The 7319-nt window shown below is 38.4% G+C and overlaps 1 protein-coding gene and 1 long non-coding RNA gene across 10 annotated transcripts in view; both read left to right on the top strand.

The window, feature by feature from the left end:
* The window catches only part of LOC132659150 (uncharacterized), a 30537-nt gene extending 24605 nt beyond the window's left edge, over positions 1 to 5932 (top strand). The window contains exon 2 of the long non-coding RNA XR_009599149.1: positions 486 to 5932. This is a non-coding gene — a long non-coding RNA (uncharacterized LOC132659150). The remainder of the gene's footprint in view (positions 1 to 485) is intronic.
* The window catches only part of DAPK1 (death associated protein kinase 1), a 206090-nt gene that overhangs the window by 37917 nt on the left and 160854 nt on the right, over positions 1 to 7319 (top strand). The window lies entirely within an intron of this gene.

The following is a 7319-nucleotide window of genomic DNA, read 5'->3' as shown; positions in this document are numbered from 1 at the left end:
TATGCTTTTCCTGTTTGTTACAATTAGATTTTGTTGTTTTCAGTAGTCCCTTGTGTCTCAGATTAGAGAATGTCTTCGGTCATCTTTAAAGCGGTATGATAGCTACACAGAATGAAATGAATTTTTGAAGAAATATTTTGAAGTTAGATTGTTTTAGACCTTGAACTTAAGGACTACAGTAGTATTTATAAGTCCTCTGCTCTAATAAAAAAGAGTTGGGGACTTCAAAAAAAATGAAGTACAGAGTTTGTCAGCAAAGTTTTATTATCCTTATCTATCCCTTCATAATAATTTAGCTCACTTTAGTTTCACATTAACAATGACAATTAATAAAGTACAAAAATTAATTATTAATAATAATAGGCAACATTTCCTAAAAACTTAAATCAGATAGTAATAATGTTTAATAATAGTGCTTTCTATGGGTTTTCCCATAATCATCACTATAATTGTAAGAGGTTGCTGCTGTTATGCCTGTTTTGCAGATGAGAAAACTGAGGCTTGAAGAGGTGAAGGAATTTGTGCATGCCACACAGAGAGTAAGGGACAAAGCCAGAATGAACCCAGGTGTGTCTGACCTCCTGGTCCCTGACATTGTGCTCCACCCATCATTGCTAACTTTGTCAGTAATGTCAGTACAGTATGAATCTGCAGGCAGCGTGCATGCCATTGCCTCACCAGATCTAACCTGTGCTGCAGGGGTTTCAGCTAGGTTTTCCTGTGCATGTTAATGAGGACTTACCAGGTACCTATGGTGCTAAATGTGACTTACATTCAGTGACTTTTTCGAAGCCTCACCAAACCCCATGAGCTTAGAAGGATCATTTGCATTTTAAGGATGAAGAAACTGGCTTTGTGGCTAAGTTGCCAAAAGACAGATGGCCAGTGAGAAGTGAAACTCAAGTCTGTCTGAAGCCAAGACTAATACCCTTGTCATTGCCTGGGGCTGACTTCAGAGTCAGTGTAGCCTTGAAATGATTGGATGCCCTGCACAAGTTTCCTTGCGCTTATCACCAAAGAGTTCATTGACCAATACATGAAATGGCAGCATGGTCCTACATAGATGTTCAAATAACCTGGCATATTGTTAGCATGTCATTTTATAATTAAATCCTAATGCAGTTGTGGCAGAAAGCAAAGAGGAACTAAAGAGACTCTTGATGAAGATGAAAGAGGGGAGTGAAAAAGTTGGCTTAAAACTCAACATTCAAAAAACTAAGATCATGGCATTCAGTCCCAGCAATTCATGGCACATAGATGGGGAAACAGTGGGAACAGAGACAGACTTTATTTTCTTGGGCTCCAAAATCAATGCAGATGGTGATTGCAGCCATGGAATTAAAAGATGCTTTCTCCTCGAAAGAAAAGCTATGACAAACCTAGACAGTGTATTAAAAAGCAGAGACATTACTTTGCCAACAAAGGTCCATATCATCAGAGCCATGGTTTTTCCAGTAGTCATGTATGAATGTGAGAGTTGGACTGTGAAGAAAGCTGAGTGCCGAAGAATTGATGCTTTTGAACTGTGGTGTTGGAGAAGATTCTTGAGAATCCCTTGGACTACAGAGAGATCCAACCAGTCCATCCTAAAGTAAATCAATCCTGAATATTCATTGGAAGGACTGATGCTGAAGCTAAAGCTCCAATACTTTGGCCACCTGATGAGAAGAGCCGACTCATTAGAAAAGACCCTGATGCTGGGAAAGATTGAAGGCAGGAGGAGAAGGGGACAACAGAGGACGATATGGTTGGATGGCATCACCGATTCAATGGACATGAGTTTGAGCAAGCTCAACCTGCTGGTGAAGGAGACGGCAGGCTGGCGTGCTGCAGTCCATGGGGTCGCAAAGAGCCGGACACGACCGAGTGACTGAACAACAACAAAGTGATTGTACAGGTGACAGATCAGAATAAATTTTTATTGCTTCTGCTGTAAAACATGTGGACATTTTGCAAGAATAACTTTAGTAAGTATTAAAAATATGGCATGTATTATATGGAACAAGTTAGAGAATCACATAAAAGAAATTCTAAAAGAATTAAAGTTTCACGTTTATGTGTAAAATATATAATTCTCGGCTATGAGTTCTGCTTGTCTGAAGCAGATGATCTGAACATCCCTTAACCCTGAAGGTTGGGGCTGGGTGGGGGCAGGAAGTCTTTATAAAGGAAAACAAAATTATGGTGACCTTCTTAACAGGCATTTGGATGAATCTTTCTCAGTGCTCATCTCTTAAAAATTGCTTTTTATGCAAAAAATTTTCTTTGCTCACCAGTTAAGTATATCTATTAATCATTTTGAACCCAATTTCTTTAAAATACATTGTTGTTAATAAATGTTTTCTCTAGGTAGATAAGTGGATTCTGATGTGGTTAATAAAAGCAGCACAATCAGCATAAATGCTTCTGAGGATTATCTTTTCATTTCATGAAGCTTTCTGCATATTTATCACTTGTCCTTATCTGAGTTTTTTCTGCAGTTGCTTTGTTAAGCATTGCATTATTTAATAATGCAAACTGTTTGAGTTTGTGTGAGCTGAATGAAGTGGCACAGACTTGGGGAAAATGTACAAGCCTCACTTTTTAAATATCCAAGTTAATTTCAGTATATTCTTGTGTGTTTGGATTTTGTTTATTGTAACATTGGGCTGTAGGTTTAAAGACTGAAGATTTAGAAGACTGTGGCCTTAATTAGTGATCTGTCATATTTTAAACAAACTTGTGCTGAGATAATAAATATAGAAGCTATAAATATTAATATTTACAGCCTCAGAAGGCAGGGGTTGTATCCAAAAAATTATTTCGGATAATGTTTCAGAAGAGACTATACATGATTAAATGTGCAAATCTATTATCTGTAGAAAAATTATACATAGACCACAATTCATTAACCAAATTTTGAAAAAAAACAGAAGAAAATTCACCCATAGCTCTACTATTTCTTTAAAACTTTGTCATGATTTTGAGTTAATAAACATTTGTTGGCAATGAAGATAAACCAGTAGTTCACCAGGTTTTCATTTTCAAACATTGCATGCATGAGCAGGGAAAAATTTTGTAAATACCGTACTCAAGAATGTATGATACTTGAGAATCTATGAGTGTGTTCAGGTAATGTGTGTATACATGTATACATATATGTACACACGTTTCAGGAACTTGTCTAACATTTCTTCCAAAACACAGTCTGCACCTTTATGAAAATAAGTATTTTTCCTTTGTATTTGGTGACTGTATATTTACACCATGTCCCCTACATACAGATGAGTTCTGTTCTAAGAGCATGTTCGTAAATCAAATTTGTTTAACAGAGTTAGCCTAGGTATCCAGCTAGTCTAACAGAGTTTGCCTAGGTACTCAGCTAGCACAATCAGCTATAGAATACTGTACTGTAATAAGTTTATAATACTTTTTGGACAAATAATCATAAACAAACATAAAAAATAAAACATTTTAAATCTTACAGTACAATAACATGAAAAGTACAATAACTGGCATACAAGTGAACAGGCAAGAAGAGTTACTGCCTGGAGAAGGGAGAGGAAGTGGGAGATGGAAGAGCTGAAGAATCATCAACAATAGGAGACAGGAGGACAAGCTGCAATTTCACTCATGCCTGATGCTGATGGAACACACATTCACATCTTTGAAAGTCTGCAACTTAACGGTTCATGTGTAAGGGACTTACTGTATTTTTCATAGCAAGATTTGGGTGGTCCCTATAGATGGTGCTCTTCTTTTCAAGGTGAATTCTGTATGTCCCACTTCAAACAGGGAAGGCAGGACAGCTGAATAATGATAAATTTTAAATGAGAGCTTAAGATCAACACAAAGTTAACTTTCCTGCTGGTATCCAAAATACAGAAAGAAAGGCATTTTTTTCCTAGGATGAAATTAAAAAGTGAAGATTTTAATTTGGTTCTCCTCAGTCCCCAAGGTAGAACTGCATAACAGCTCTGCTTTCTGGCAGGTAAATGAGTTTATGCACATTTGCAGCCCCCACACTGTGGGCAGCATTCTCACACTCCCCTAGGTTGCTTTCAGCATCTCATTGCTTGCTTTCAAATCTGCTTCCCATCTGGAAGATATTGTCAGCTACCCTTGTAACTTCACAGATGAGGACAGAATTCCTGAAGAGCAGAGATTGTCAGAACAGTTGTTGAAGTGCTAACCACAACCATTTTTTATTCAGGGACCCCCAGCAGTCTGGTCTCCCTACTTCTCCCAGAGAAGGCTCCCTAGTGAGATGTTAGGAAGCACTTAGCTTGAGAATGGTTCCTGAACCCAAAGCTTGTTGCTGTTGTTGTATAGTCGCTTAGTCACGTCCACCTCTTCTGTGACCCCATGGACTGTAGCCCACCAGGCTCCTCTGTCCACAGGATTTCCCAGGCAAGAATACTGGAATGGGTTGCCATTTCCTTCTCCAGGGGATCTTCCTGACCCAGGGATTGAACCAGTGTCTCCTGAGTCTCCTGTATTGACAGGTGGATTCTTTACCACTAAGCCACCAGAAAAACCAAAACCAAAGGTAAATTGTTATTAATCATCTCAATTCCAGCAGTACTTCAGATGAATAGATCTTAACAGCTTTTTAAATGAAAAAGTGCATATATAGAGAGAGGATTAGGCAACCTTATTGAAGCTGAAGCTCCAAAACTTTGACCACTTGATGCGAAGAAACAACTCTCTGGAAAAGACCCTGATGTTTGGAAAGATAGAAGGCAGGAGGAGAAGGGGATGACAGAGGACGACATAGTTGGATGGCATCAATGACTCAATGGACATGAGTTTGAGCAAACTTGGGGAGATAGTAAAGGACAGGGAAGCCTGGTATGTTGCAGTCCACGGTGTTGAAAAGAGTCGGACACGACTTAGCAATTGAACAACAACAAGAAGACAACCACAAGCAAGAGTCTTTGTCATTTATTAGTTTTAGGTGAATGTGCACCAGATTGAGAAAAACAGGCTGGATACAGACACCAGTAAGAATGTTTAGGATCAACACTAAACCAGTTTAACTCTTCAACAACCAAATGCCTTTTATTAATGAGGTTATCCGTCTCTTTTTGCAGGAGAGACACAGGAATAGGAAAAACGCGGTCAACAAGACGGTGAAAGAGACAAACATAAACCTAGTTTTACTCATGGTGGTGACTTTTGGAGAGATGTTTCAGCTGTAAAGTAAGGGATTTTGTATGTTCATCTGATAATTAAGTTTGAGAGCAGTTTCACATGGTCCTGTGAAACCATGACAAACCATTTTGCTGCATCCCCAAAAACTATAAAAGAAGAGGTGTCTTTTTGGCTGCATGTGGCTTTTGAGCATTTGAAATATAGCCAATGAGACTGAGGCACCGAATTTTTAATTTTAGCTCATCTAAAGTTAAATTTAAATAGCCACCCCAGATGAACAGCACACAGTAAGGACAGTCCGCCTGTTAGTGTGCCAGGCACTTCATGTGGGGCTCCATTAAATAAATGCTGTTATACACTCTGTAGAAAACATTGTGGAAGTAGTGGTTAAAATCATTTGGCCAAGGTCGCTAGGCCGGTAAATTAGGATTCACACTAGGCAGCTTGGCTACAGAGGGCCTGGGAGCCTCCCTTAGCTGTGAGGGGCAGAGTTGCTTTGTAAACACCAGTCTTTTTTTTTTCGTGGAGGCTAAAGTCAGAAAGCTTAGGTTAGAACCCTCGTTCTGCCCCTGAAATAGCTGTGTGATGTGTAAGTCACTGAATGGCTGTGAGCAGTATCGTCAATCTCTAATATAGGAAAGATTATTCCCTCCACTTGCATTTCTTTTTTTTAATGAGGGGAAAGAGGATGAGAAGGTCCTAACATTTTACTTGCGCTTGTCTCTTTCACTGTCTTAATGGACTACGTTTCTCCTATTCCTGCGTCTCTCCTACAAAACGGATGACGTCATCAATAAAAGGCATGTGGTTGTTGAAGAGTTAAATTGATTTGCATTGTTTCTTTAATGCTGGAGTGCTGGAATAGCTTCTTTAATTCTACAGGAACAACTAAACTTACTTATTCGAATTACCTTGCTTACTCAAAGAGGAAAGCATGGCATTTTTCTTATTTGTGTAAAGCTTTTCTTTTGAGTAACTGTCTCTGAGCCGCTTCCTCATATTTGACTGCCGTCTTGGGGAGCATCATGCTGATTTTGCTCCTGGTATGCCCATCAGGTTTCAATACCTGCTTTTGCTTTGGGGAACTTCTGTCTACGCCACACCTCCACACAAGGCTCTCAAGGACACACCTTTTGAGAACTCAGCACTGAATGTGAATTTTTTATGTAGTTTGTTGGTTTGAGTTATCCTCGGGGATAATTAAGAATAGATTTCCCTCATAAAAGAAAAAAAAAGGAAAATTTTGCCGTTTGCGAGAACAAGGATGGACCCAGAAGGTATTATTCCAAGAGAAATAAGTCAAACAGAGAAACACAAACGCTGTATGATATCACTTGTATAAGGAATCTAAAAAATACAGCAAACTAGTGAAGATAACAGAAAGGAAGCAGACTCAAAGAGAACAAACTAGTGATTACCAGTGAGGAGAGAGAAGGGGGAGCAGTATAGGGGCAGAGGATTAAGTGGTGCAAACTATTAGGTATAAAATAAGCTAGAAGGATATATTATATAACATGGGGAACATAGTCAACATTCTATAATAACTATTAATGGAGTATAACCTTTAAAAGTTATGAATCACTATATTATACACCTGTAACTTATATAATATTGTATATTAGCAATGTTTCAATTAAAAAAAATAGACATCTGTGAAATCAAGAAAAAGCTTTTGATACTATCCACATTCTATTCTGTTTTTTTAAAGTAGGAATTCAGACAAATTAGTTTTACAAATAGATTGGAGTAGGAAAACCTTCCTCATCGGAAAGAACATAAAGTAATGTTCCTTCTCGTTAACCTGGTTTTCAGATCCTTAGCAGAACTGTCATGAGGTGTACTGCCTGGAAGTGGTGCCCTGAATGAGATCAGACAGTGGGCCTGGTAACAGTTTTCCATATTTTATTTTGAAAATTTGCAACTTTGTAGTCTGAGTACCTCCATGCATTCCCTACATTCAGCAGTGAACATTTTGCTCTATTTGCTTTATCAAACCTCTGTTCATGGGTTTAGCCCTCTAACAAACCATTTTCATTTCTTGTGGATTTCAGAGTAAATTGTGAATACCAGTACCTGCCAATCCTTAACATTTCAGCCTGCCTATCACCCTCTGGAATTCAGGGGTTTTTTTGTAGTTCTTTTTATGTGAAGTAAATTTTACATGTAGAGAAACACTTGTCATAAGT

The sequence above is a fragment of the Ovis aries genome, chromosome 2, assembly GCF_016772045.2.
Source record: "Ovis aries strain OAR_USU_Benz2616 breed Rambouillet chromosome 2, ARS-UI_Ramb_v3.0, whole genome shotgun sequence".
In the NCBI taxonomy this organism is placed as follows: Eukaryota; Metazoa; Chordata; class Mammalia; order Artiodactyla; family Bovidae; genus Ovis; species Ovis aries.
The sequence above is the reverse complement of the archived record's forward strand: the minus strand, read 5'-3'. Positions and strand labels throughout refer to the sequence as shown.